This window comes from Rattus norvegicus, chromosome 2 (genome assembly GCF_021556685.1).
Source record: "Rattus norvegicus strain SHRSP/BbbUtx chromosome 2, alternate assembly SHRSP_T2T, whole genome shotgun sequence".
Classification (NCBI taxonomy): domain Eukaryota; kingdom Metazoa; phylum Chordata; class Mammalia; order Rodentia; family Muridae; genus Rattus; species Rattus norvegicus.
Genome location: NC_141535.1, coordinates 180493752 through 180507200, shown reverse-complemented (window position 1 = coordinate 180507200; position 13449 = coordinate 180493752). Strand labels below are relative to the sequence as shown.

General features: G+C 38.7%; 1 long non-coding RNA gene across 1 annotated transcript; it reads left to right on the top strand.

Annotated features, from left to right (window-relative positions):
* Window positions 1-9384: 9384 nt before the first annotated feature.
* LOC147996374 (uncharacterized) lies at window positions 9385-10886 on the top strand. Its single transcript, XR_015678147.1, has 2 exons — window positions 9385-9464; window positions 10277-10886. It is a non-coding gene; the product is annotated as an uncharacterized LOC147996374 (long non-coding RNA).
* Window positions 10887-13449: the final 2563 nt, after the last annotated feature.

Here is a 13449-nt window from a genome sequence, read left to right as displayed (position 1 = left end):
ATTAAATGGGTTTAAGGAGCACAATTCTTTTCCTCGTTACACGGTTGTTCATAACCTGTAAACCAAGTTGGTGCACAGAAATGCAGAGACTTACATTTTTCTTCAAGTCATTTTGCTCCTGTAACTGTTGTGCTATTGTGTGGGAACTCTGTACAGCTGACCATTGGCAATGCGCTCCTTCTTACCCCTCTGTTAGTGCCTGCTGAAACCTTCACAAATGTTGAGGTCATTAGAGGAGAGTTAAATGACTGGAAGTCTTCTCACATGCCTCCTCCTTATTCTGTGTGTTAATTTAATTAAAGTCACTGCAGTGTTTCTCAGACTAATTTGTCTTTGTTCTTGTGGTTTCCTTCTAAGTCTGTACTCTGTGTTTAGTAAGAAAGAGATTTTGTCATCATTGATTACTGTCACTTTTACAGAAAGGGGTTTTCTGAGCTCTGTCTTACTCTTTCAGCCCCAAGTGTCCACTTCTCTTAAATAAATGTTAATTCAATATTTATTCACATTGCTATGTACAATTTAAGCAAAATATTATTCAGTAATTCAAATGTACAGTTAAATTATATTTTCACACTATTTAGAATGTATGCTTCAAAGAGTAATGTACACATTGAATAATATTGAGAACCCACTACTTGCAAATTGACCAAGCCATACAAGGGCATATCTTTATTATAAAATGTAAATGAAAATATTATAAACAGAAATACAATAAATTTTAATAATATATGTTAAAACAGTTAACTGGTATAACATTTTATTTTGAATATATAATGAATAATATTTCTTTGTATTAGAGAACATACATCACTTATCTTCAATATATCAAAATTTTAACAAAATATTATAACTGATTGTATCCATTGTCTTGCAAATCAATTAATCATTTTTTGGACAGATTATAGTTCCTTATTTATTTACTTACATTTTAAATTATGACACAACTCCCAGTATCCCGAAACTTCCCGCTAGCCCTTCTCCTCCATGTGGTGGAGACCTTCAAGGTATCATCCCACCCTGTTGCATTATGACTCTGCAGAATTAGGAATATCATATTCCACTGAGGCCAGAAAAGAGAATCCTGTTGTCAAAAGTATTTTAGAGTCAGGCTATAGTGTTAAGGGCAGAGACTGGTCCAGTTGTTGGAAGACCCACATTGATTGTCAGATACATATCTTCCATATGTGTGTTAGGGGTCTCAGTCCAGCCAGTATATGCTCTGGGACTGGCTGCTCAGTCTCTGAGAGCTCATAGGTATCAAGGTTAGTTAACCTTGCTGGTCTTTGGGTGAAGTTCCTATCCAACACAGACCCTTCAATCCATTCCACAAATCTTGCTTAAGTGTCTGCAACATCTGTCCAATGTTGAATGTCGGTATCTGCATCTGTTTCATTCAGCTGCTGGGTAGAGCTTCCCAGAGAACAGCCATGATAGGTTCCTGTGTGCAAGTGTAACTGAGTATTATTAAGAGATTCAGGGACTGGTGCTTGCCTATGGGATGGGTCTCAAATTGGACAGGTTATTGGTTGGTAATTCCTTCAGTCTTGGCTCTGTCTTTGTGACAGTGTTTCTTTTTACACAGGGCAAATTTTGGGTAGAAATTTTTGTGGTTGAGTTTGTGTCATTATCCCCCTACTGAGGGATCTTCATGGCTATTTCAGTTTCCATGTCCCCACTGTAAGGCATCTTGGTTGAGGTCACCTGCACTGAGTCCTAGGAGGCTAACCCACCCCAGAACTCCTAATTCCCTCACCTCCACCATAGGAAGACATATACTGTCAATCATTCTCCTGGCCCTCTGGCCCTCTTGCCACTTCCCATACCTGATCCTGTCCCAGGACTTCCTTTCCCATCCCCTCTAACAACTAGATCTCTCCCTCTTTCTGTCTCCTATGACTAACATTTCACCTCTTTAAGCTGGATTCAAGCATCCTCACTTGGGCCTTTCTCCCTCTTTAAGTTCCTTGGGTGTATCACTGCTTTCTTGTATCTTATGGCTAATATCCAGTTAACAGTAATATACAGTTAACAGTGAGTATATACCATGCTTTTCCTTTTGGGTTTGTGTTACATCATTCACGATAGTATTTCCTAATTCCATTTATTTGACTGGAAAATTCATGCTGCCCTTGTTCTAAATAGCTGAATAGTATTCCAGTGTGTAAATGAACCCCATTTTCTGTACTCATTCTTTGGATTTGGGACATCTGTGATGTTTGTAGCTTTTGAGAATTACAAATAAAGTTGCTATGAACATCATGGAGGAAATGTGCTTGTGGTTTGGTGGAGCATCTTTTGGGTATATATCTAAGAGTGATATAACTGCATTTCAGGTAGAACTATTTCTAGTTTTCTGAGAAGATGCTAACTTTATTTCCTAAGTAGTTGTTCAAGTTTGCAAATCCACCAGAAATGGAGAGGTGTCTGCCTTTTCCCACATCCTAACCAGCATGTGCTGTCACTTGACTTTTTGATCTTAGTCATTCTGATTGTTGTAGGATAGAATCTCAGGGTCATTTTGATCTGCATTTTCCTGATAACTGAAGATTTTGAAGATTTCTTTAAATGCTTCTTGGCCCTTTGAGGTTCCTCTATAAATATACCCTTGTTTAGCTTTGTAGAACTAGTATTTAATTGTATTGCTTGGTTTGTTGTTGTCTAACTTCTTGAGTTCTTTATATATATTTGATATTAGCCCTCTGTCAGATTTAGAGTTGCTGAAGGTCTTTTCCTAAACTGTAACCTACTGCTTTGTCCTAATGACAGTTCCTTTTGCCTTACAAAAGCTTTTCAGTTTCATGGAGTCACATTTATTAATTGTTGATCTACTACTGCTTATAAACAACTTCAGCAAAGTGGCTGGACAAAGAATTACCTCAAAGAAATCAATAACCTTCCTCTATAGAAATGTTAATGGGGCTGAGAAAGAAATTAGGAGTTAAACACATCACCATAGCCACAAAAATATGAAATATCTTAACATAACTGTAACCAAACAAGTGAAAAATATCGTTCCTTTGTATAATCACAACATGTTTTTCTTTTTCTTTCTCTTTTTTTTTTTTTTTTTTTTTTTTTTTTTGGAGCTGGGGACCGAACCCAGGGCCTTGCGCTTCCTAGGCAAGCGCTCTACCACTGAGCTAAATCCCCAACCCCATTTTTTTTTCTTTATCTGTTTCCCCCCCCCCCCCCCCACCTGTGAGGGATCTCTAGGTTGGTTCTGTATGGTGGCTGTTATGAAAGATGCAGTGATACGCAGCAGTCTGTAGGTGTCGCTGTGGTCTGGTGACTCTGATGTCTTTGGTGTATACCTGGAGTTGGTGTAACTGGATCCAAAATAATTCTTGTTTGTGTTTTGAGGTTCTTTTTCGCCACCATCCTCACCAGCATTTCTTGCCATTGGCTCTTCTGATGGTGGCCATGATGATTGCTGTGGGCTGGAATCTGAGCTTCAGTTTCTTTTTCATGTTCCTGATGGCTAAAAACAGTAAACATTTTCCATATGTCACTGCTTATCTTTCTCTGAATAGTGTTGGTTTTCAATTTCCCTTTTATTAGTTTCATGATTTCATGGTAATCTTTTACTTCTTTGTGTAGTCTGGGCACCAATTCTCCTCCAAATATATACTGATCCACAGTTTTCCTTCATTCTGTTAACCGCCCCTTTCCTGCTACCTCCATCCGCCTAGAACACACTTTGAAGTTAGCCTCAATCTTTATCATTCCTTTTCCTAAAAATGAAGCTCTATTTGTGTTTTTTCATTTGTTTGTTTTTAGAAATTACTTCTCTATTTATATGCTTTGAAGCCTTTTCTCCGCCATTGTCTTGAGTGGTTTTCAGTCTTAGCTCTTGTACACAAAAATCAACTCTAATGTTATTGGCACTTTTGTGAAAGATTGTCTGACCCTGCATTGATTTATTTCTGTGTCCTGAAGTCTACTTTACTGGTGTACACATTATTTTCTGGCAGTTTATGGTAATTTATGCTATTTAATATAACAAGCTAGTTCTGAAATATAATTTGAAGGTATCTATTGTGATACTCTGCATTGTGCTTTTCATTCTTTGCATGGTGCTTTCTTTGTTGGTGTACATTCTTTTCAATTCCACATAAGTATTATGTTTGCTTTCTTAAATTTCAGTTGAAATTTCTATTGTGCTGTATCTGGTGTAGATTGAATTGTATTTGGACACTACTTTCTATAACATAATTATTTTCACAATAGTAACTTTCTTAGTATGTAAGTTGGAAGCTTTCCCATCTTACATGTTGTCTCCAATGCCTTTCTTCAGTGTCATAAAGTATCAGTGTAGAACTCTTTTGCCTCCTTTATTTTATTTCACAGCATTCTTATTTTTGACCTTCTACAATAGAAAAAGGATGTTTCCTGAGTTCTTTAATGGTATATACAGTTTTCCCTTTTATCAATACTACTGAACTTGCACTATCAAACTTGTAAAACATTGTATAAGACCTTTTTCTTGGTTCATTTTAGGGCATTTCAACAGTGGTCATTTTTTCCTAATTTTTGACCTGATTCTCTCCTCCCCTCCTCTCAGACGTCCTGCAACAAATTTAAGAGTAGAGAACATGCACACCCTTGCATATTCTCAAGTTTTAATGAAATAATCTCATTCACACCCTGTTTGATATATCCTTGCTTTTTCCAGAATCTTCATAACATTGGCTGAGAATGAGGTTTCATTGCTCTGTAGCCCTTTTGACCTCAAGGGAGATTAGTATCACAACTCTGTGCCTAAGTCTATTTCGATGCTCTAATGTATTTACTGTTTCGTAATTGTTTCAAAATCTGTTCATCCATACTATCACACCAACCATGATAATACAAGTGTTTAAATGTGCTTCCTTTTTAATAATTTAATATAATTGTAATTTCTTGGTTATATTTTGGCTCATGGATTTCCTCAAGTGTGAGGATATCCGCCTTTATTCCTCCCACTATGTCATTTAAGAGCCCCTGCTATATCATCTAAATTCAAAAGGGCAGAAGTAGGAGAAGAGGACAGTGAAGGGAGGGTAGAAAAAAATCTAACACAATAGATGTTTAATAATGTCATGTGGAAATATGTATATGTGTGTATTACTACCACCAGGGTAAAATGATTCTCTGAAATTTAGAATAGCATAGGATAGGTTCACACTCAGCCTAGATATGCATATTGTTGGTCAATCTGTTCCTGAGATAATGAAAAGAATATAAACTAGTGCAATTGCTTTGGGCTGTGCCCAGGGGTTGATATTTAAGACCCTTTAGATGAAAGGTCCAGTTATTTTTGTTACAGTGCATAGGAAAACACATTGGTACTGATGGGGGAAGAAACAACCTGCTGGACACCTTTAATAGTGTAAAAACATGCTATGCTAGTTTCTGTCCAATGGTAAGATAAAAATCTCTTCAAAAATATTAACTGACTGTGTACCCAGAGAGCGATACTAATGACAGGGATGGTGTAATGGACTCCTTGGTTCAATAGTGGCATAGATATTATGAGAGTAACCAACCTCTTCTTGGAGGAATAATAGCCACTAAGAAATTTGGGCTTTATACATTACTTTGAGAAATGGAATGTTACTGTTTGAGCTCACTATGAAAATTGTTTTTTCAGTTGTATTTTACTGTGTCCTTATGTAGCTTCATGGTAATTTTTGCATTGCGTATAATGTAACAGTTTTCCTAAATTTTGAAATTACATTTCATCTATATTGTCTTCCTATTTCCTTTTATTGCTGTAGCCTCTACCACATATCCATCCCTCCTTGAACCTTTTCAAATTCTTGATCACTCTCTTTTTTTTTCTTGCAATTGCTGTTCAAGACAATTAAAACACATTCCTAAATTTAACTTTCTCAGTTAGTATAAAATTATTTGTACGTACATTTTTATAGGTAACAATTTGGTATTGGATAATTTATTGATATGCTCTTCCCAAGGGAGAAATATTTTTTTCTGCTCTCAGGATTCCTTTTTTGCCTGTAGTCCTTTCCGTATGGCAGAGGCTCAAGGGCTTTCCTCTGTATACTTTGGAATGTTTATTGTAGTTGTTCTTGTTCATCTCATTTTTAGGCAGCCAAGTTTATGAGATTTTATGGATCTAACCTATTGTACTACTGGGACACACATTCTTACAGCAGACTCTCTGATCTGGACTTACAAGATTTTCACTGGCTCTTCCGTACTGACAGTTGAGCCTCAGTTGCTGACGTTGTTATACAGACCTTCCTGTTGGGTTTGGTCCTCTCCATCTGCAGTTCAAATTGCTGTTGTTTTCGTTAAGGACTATTTGTTTGAAGGGAGTTTTCCTTAATGGGGATTGAAAACTGCACTTTTCTGTGGGGTATAGGGACAGATATTTAGAGTGCAGTTGGGGATTATGCTGCTGAAGTAATGTGATTGTGGTGAGTTTTCGTCAAAGATTTATGAACTCATGGGCCCTGGATAGTTGTCTAGGTTTTAGTACCTGGCATGATTTTTCTCCCATTGATCTTAATTGAAGTTAGGGAGCAGATGGATAACAACAAACTATTCCACAATTGCAACCTTGGGCTTCTTCGTCTTGATTCACCTTGTTGTGCCTCATAGGAATCATCTAATAACTGAAGCCTTCAATCTGTCCAGTGTCCTAGAAATTATGTTCACATTGGCTAGAGGTATAAGTCTACATACGTCACACTCAAAGATAGATTCTAGTCTTCTTCCAGCAAGCATCCTACTCATACATACCTATGATCAGGCAAGTCAGCTGAGGACCTGGGTGTTGTCTTGCCCAGAGGCAGAAATGTGGAGTAGCTGCCATTTCAGCTACATCATCCTAAAAATCTCAGGGTGAGCCTGGCATAGTTGACACTGGATAAATCAGGGATCAGTTCCTGACCTCTCCCAGTAACTAAGGCTATTGTAACAATATGAGCAGGAGAATAAGTCAACCCAGATGATACAGTGACTGACTCTTCAAGGTCATGTGACCACACATACCTCACTCTGTCTCAAAGGATCAAAGGGCGATCCAAGTTTTAGGAATATCTGTTCCTAAGCTTAGACATCAGTGAAGATGGTAGTGCACATCAGCAAATGTGTGCAGGATGAATGTGTTCAATTAGGGATTATAAGAAAAAACATAAACCTCCTAAACATTTAAGGAATTCATCATGATTATATTAAACTTCATAGATTAAAAGAAAGAAAGCTAGAATCAAGCTATATTTTTAAGTTACCTAAGGTTGTAATAAACAAAGAGACAAAAATCATATCATTCATCTAAGAGCAAATTTGAAAGCAGAAGGGACAATATTTCAGATGATGTGGTAAAAACCATTGATGTCATAAAGGCCTTTACTTCTCTTAAGTAACATACAGTGCTGAACAAGTCTTTGCTAGTGGGTTTGTTGTAGTTATTCTTGGGAGTGCAGATGGTCTATTAACTGTTTTGTCTCATATGTAGGAGTAAATTGACTGTATTTTTATAGGTGATCAATATCATTTTCTCAATACCATGTTAACCCTTTTCCTGGCTTTCTTCTTAGTACTGTGACACCTTACATTACCAGTAATCATATTCAATTTCCCTGAGATATATTTCATGACTTCTATAATACATCAACGTTGAAACATTAAAACCATAGAAGCATATATGTAAAGGAGGATTAGATGCAAATTCATGAAAAGCCTAATATAAAAATATTTTCTAAGACAAATGCACTGAAACAGATAAAAATAGGGAAACATTCTCTCAGGTAACAACCACCACTTTATTATTATTAAGGCATATTGTTTTGGAAAAATTTGGATTTCCTTTTGTTCACTTCATATATATTATGTATTGAGTATTTTCATCTTTTTATTTTGTATTTAATTTAATTTTCTTCCATAGTTACTCTAGATCCTGATAATTGCTCCCCTCATAGTCACCTCACACCCTCACACAATCCTACTGTAGTCCTCTTCTTCTATTCTTTAAAAGATGTGGGGGCTCTGGGTATCCTCAATGTCTGGGGCTTAAGGTCTATGTAAGGCTAGGAACTTCCTCTCTCCCTGAGGCCACACATAGCAGCCCAGCTAGAATAGCATATCCTGCATATAGACAACTGCTTTTGGCATAGAACCTATTCCAGTTCTTTGGCACCCACTTGGAGACCAAGCTGTACATCTGCTATATTTGTGCATGAAGTCCTATGTCCAACCCATGCATGTTCTTTGGTTGGTGTTTCAGTGTCTGAAAGCCACAATTGTCCAGGTTAGTTGATTCTGTTAATCCTCCTGTCGAGTTTCTATCCCATTGGAAACCCACAATCCTTTTCCCTATACTTCCAGAAGAGGCCACAGACTCCATCGTTTGTTAGGCTGAGGTTGTTTTTATCTGTCTGAGTGAGGTGATTTTAATTATTTTTTACAAGGCAAATGTTTTATATTTAATATATTTAAATATATTAAAATATACTTGAATTTGGTTTTCATGTGCATGTGTTTGAGACTGTTACGAATGTGTGTGTGTCTGCCTGTCTGTCTGTTTGTCAGTTATATTTAATCACTGTGTATACCTGTTTGTTTATGTGTACAGGTTTTTTGACTGTGAAAAGGAGGGTGTTACATGTTCTGGATCTAGAGTTAAAATTGGTCCTGAACTGCCCCACTTCGGTGCTAGGAATCAATCTCAGGTCCTCTTCAAGAGCAGTGTGCATCCTCCACTCGTGTGCTATCTCTCAATTGTTGTGTTTAAACTGCATATTATCGACAACTTTTTAGCTTTTTGCAGATGATTGTTGGAAAATATATAAGAGGATGTGATGTTTCTTTGAGACATTTTTATCCATGCCTTGAAATTTCATTGACATTCATATATTCCCATAAATACTGTCCTTAGTATTCCATGGCAGTAGTTTAAGTGGGAAATATCAGTGGCTAAAACTACTTTCAGAAGGACACTGCAACATCTTGGTGCTGAGCTAGATCTACTGTGCTGGGTTTTACTGCTCTAGATGTCTACAGTTCACCCAAATAGGCACAGGTGTCAATGTACCAGAAAGGAAGCAACATGCAATTTTCTTTAAGGTTTTATTAGCTTAGCATTGCCTACCATTGGCACATATTACAGTAAGAAGCATCAGATTTGGAGAATGATAAGGAAATCAGTGGTGCCTAATGCAGACACTCTGTAGAAATGCTGGGTTTAAGGATCTAGGAATACATTTCCTCATCTCATGTCTAAGTCATGCTCTAAGAAAGATGCAGCTTGCCTTGCCTGCAAAGAGGAAGGCTGATGAGTTATATGTTCTCATGATCTGTCATAAAACCATGTGGGTCAGGAGGCAGGGCATCTCATTTCCAGGCTCTGTCTCACAGGTTGGGACATAGTCCAGGGTCAGAATAAAAGGACCTGTGGACTGGACTCTTACATCCACTCACTGGCTGAGGTAACCACAGATCTTTTGCTGCCACTCATCCAGGTAAGTGTATACTGGAATTAAGGGCAGAGACTTCAGAGGGAGCCAGATTAGAGCTAGAGAGGCACTGGGAAGGGTCCTTCTTCCTTTTGGCCACATTGGTATATCAGAACACATCGTTAAGTCTGTGGGATTAGACCATGGTGGCTTTGAAAGGCACTAGGTACAGCCATGATACTCAGAGAACTGAAAAGCTTTGTGTTATTTAGCTCTGTGGAGCACCAAGAACCTTTAGCTTATAGGGCTGCTTAGGATGGGACATCCAGCACAGATAACTGTGCATGTAGACAGGTTAGCCAGGATAATTGATGTTTAGATAAAAATGGTTACATTCCTTGGCACTGAAACGCTAGAGCAAGGAAAGCCAACAGGATCTCAGTTTGACTTGGGAAAAAATTGTTGTTTCTAGGATTTGTCCACATATTTCTCTGATCAGTAGGACAGTGCTAGAATTATAATAACCTTTCTACCCTTATTCAGAGCAGATGGTAATTGGAGTACATCTGACCTCTCATCTTACAACATAAGCTAATATTCCTTGATGGTCTGAACAGGGTTTACATATTTTTCTGTCATGGGCAGACTATGCTCTCTAAGTGTGCTAGAAAGCTCTTTAAGATACTGACCATAAACAATATTATTCTTCAGGGTATGATTGTACTCTCCCCAACAGCTAATTATTTCAGAAATAGTATATACACTTTCATGTATGAAGATTAAGAACAGCAAAACTCTCTAATCTTCACCAGATATTTATTCAGTGCTGCTGGATTTCATATAACTATATCTCATGTGCATATATGACTCTCTCACAGCTCCTGAACACCCATATCTGAGATGTCCTGCCAGCAGAGCCAGCAGCAGTGCCAGCCCCCTGCCAAGTGCCCTCCTAAGTGTCAAACCCCAAAGTGCCCTCCAAAATGCCCCCCAAAATGTCCTCCCAAGTGCCCGCCTGTGTCTTCCTGCTGTAGCCTGGGTTCTGGGGGCTGCTGCAGCTCTGGTGGCTGCTGTGGCTCCAGCTCTGGTGGCTGCTGCAGCTCTGGGGGAGGAGGCTGCTGCCTGAGCCACCACAGACCCCGCAGATCTCTCCGTCGCCATCGCCACAGCTCTGGATGCTGCAGCAGTGGTGGGAACAGTGGCTGCTGTGGCAGCAGTGGCTGCTGTGGCAGCAGTGGTGGCAGCAGTGGCTGCTGTGGCAGTAGCCAGCAGTCTGGAGATTGCTGTTGACCTGGGTGTGGAAAATTTCAGTCAAATGGTGCTGGAAAGCACAAACATATGCAATGTTTGTTGTTGTCTCCCCCTGCCTCCCTCCTTGCTCTGCCCTCTGATGTCCTGAATTCTCATGAAAAATGTTCTGTATTCTCCTCAGACAATGTCAATCCCTCCTTTCTTCTTTGTTATAAATTAATAAAGCCTTGACAATCATCCCTGACAAGACGAGTGCTTATTTTTTCATGGCACATTCTCTTCCCGATCTCGTAGTCATCTTTTTCTTCCAAAAGACCATGGTACACAGAGCTATTGTTCTCTTTTAGATGTATATGTATTTTTATGACGTTATATTAACTCCTGTACACTAGCTGTCCAACTTTATTTCTCTTTTTCATATTAAACTTGGTTTGAATACATAGAAATAGCAAGTCATTTCTCACAAACATAATACCAGGCGGCAAACCCATTTTCAGTTAATTTGAAGGTATATGTATGTCCACGTTAGCCACTCATTAGAAGGACCATGATTCTACACTGAGATTAAATGGGTTTAAGGAGCACAATTCTTTTCCTCTTTACACGCTTGTTCATATCCTGTAAACCAAGTTGGTGCACAGAAATGCAGAGACTTACATTTTTCTTCAAGTCATTTTGCTGCTGTAACTGCTGTGCTATTGTGTGGGAACTCTGTACAGCTGACCATTGGCAATGCGCTCCTTCTTACCCCTCTGTTAGTGCCTGCTGAAACCTTCACAAATGTTGAGGTCATTAGAGGAGAGTTAAATGACTGGAAGTCTTCTCACATGCCTCCTCCTTATTCTGTGTGTTAATTTAATTAAAGTCACTGCAGTGTTTCTCAGACTAATTTGTCTTTGTTCTTGTGGTTTCCTTCTAAGTCTGTACTCTGTGTTTAGTAAGAAAGAGATTTTGTCATCATTGATTACTGTCACTTTTACAGAAAGGGGTTTTCTGAGCTCTGTCTTACTCTTTCAGCCCCAAGTGTCCACTTCTCTTAAATAGATGTTAATGTAATATTTGTTCACATTGCTATGTACAACTTAAGCAAAATAAAATTCAGTAATTCAAATGTACAGTTAAATTATATTTTCACACTATTTAGAATGCATGCTTCAAAGAGTAATGTACACATTGAATAATATTGAGAACCCACCACTTGCAAATTGAATAAGGCATACAAGGGCATATCTTTATAAGGTGGATGTGTACCTTCAAATTACCTGAAACTGAGTTTGTCCCCTGGTTTTTTATTTGTGAGAAATGACTTGCTATTTCTACCTAATCAAAACAAGTTTAATATTACAAAGAGAAATAAAGTTGTACACATAGTGTATAGCAGTTAATAAAACGTCATAAAAATACATAGACATCAAAAGGAGGACAATAGCTCTAGGTAACATGGTCTGCGGCAAGAAAAGACGACTACGAGATCAGAAATAGGATGAGCCACAAAAAAATAAGCAATCTTGTCAGGGATGATTATCAAGGCTTTTTTAATTTACAACAAAGAGGAAAAGAGGGATTGCCATTTTCTGAGGAGAATACAGAACATTTCCCATGAAATCTCAGGCATTCAGAGGGCAAGGCAAGACGGGAAGCAAGAGTACAGAGCATCAAGGCCTGGGGAGTCTTCTGAGCATGTGCTCCTTCAGCATCATTTGTCTTAATCTTCCAAACCCAAGTCAGCAGCAGTCCCCAGCCTGCTGGCTACTGCCACAGCAGCCACCACTGCTGCCATAGCAGCCACTGCTGCCACCACTGCTACAGCATGCAGAGCTGTGATGATGGTGATGGAGAGATCTGCAGGGTCTGTGGTGGCTGTTCTACAGTGCTAAACAAGGGAATATTTAAAGAGGAACCTCAAACGGCCAGGAAGCATTTAAAGAAATCTTCAAAATCTTTAGTTAACAGGAAAATGCAAATCAAATAGACTCTGAGATTCTATCCTACAACAATCAGAATGACTAAGATCAAAAAGTCAAGTGACAGTACATGCTGGCTAGGATGTGGGAAAAGGCAGACACCCCTCCATTTCTGGTGGATTTGCAAACTTGAACAACTACTTAGGAAATAAATTTAGCATCTTCTCAGAAAACTAGAAATAGTTCTACCTGAAATGCAGTTATACCACTCTTAGATATATACCCAAAAGATGCTGCACCAAACCACATGCACATGTCCTCCATGATGTTCATAGCAACCTTATTTGTAATACTAAAAACAGCAAACAGCACAGATGTCCCAAATCCAAAGAAAGGGTACAGAAAATGGGGTTCATTTACACACTGGAATACTATTCAGCTATTTAAAACAAGGACAGCATGAATTTTAAATGAAATTAGAGAATATCATCCTGAGAGAGGTAACACAGTCTCAAAAGGTAAAGCATGGTATATACTCACTGGGAACAGGATATTAGCCATAAAGTACAAGAAAGCAGTGATGCACCCAAAGAACGTAAAGAGGAAGAAAGGCCCAAGTGAGGATGCTTGAATCCAACTTAAAGGGGGAAATATTAGTCATAGGAGGCAGAAAGAGGGAGAGATCTAGTTGTTAGAGGGGATGGGAAAGGAAGTCCTGGGACAGGATCAGGTATGGGAAGAGACAAGAGGGCCAGAGAGCCAGGAGAATGATTGACAATATATGTCTTCCTATGGTGGAGGTGAGGGAATTAGGAGTTCTGGGGTGGGTTAGACTCCTAGGACTCAGTGCAGGTGACCTCAACCAAGATGCCTTACAGTGGGGACATGGAAACTGA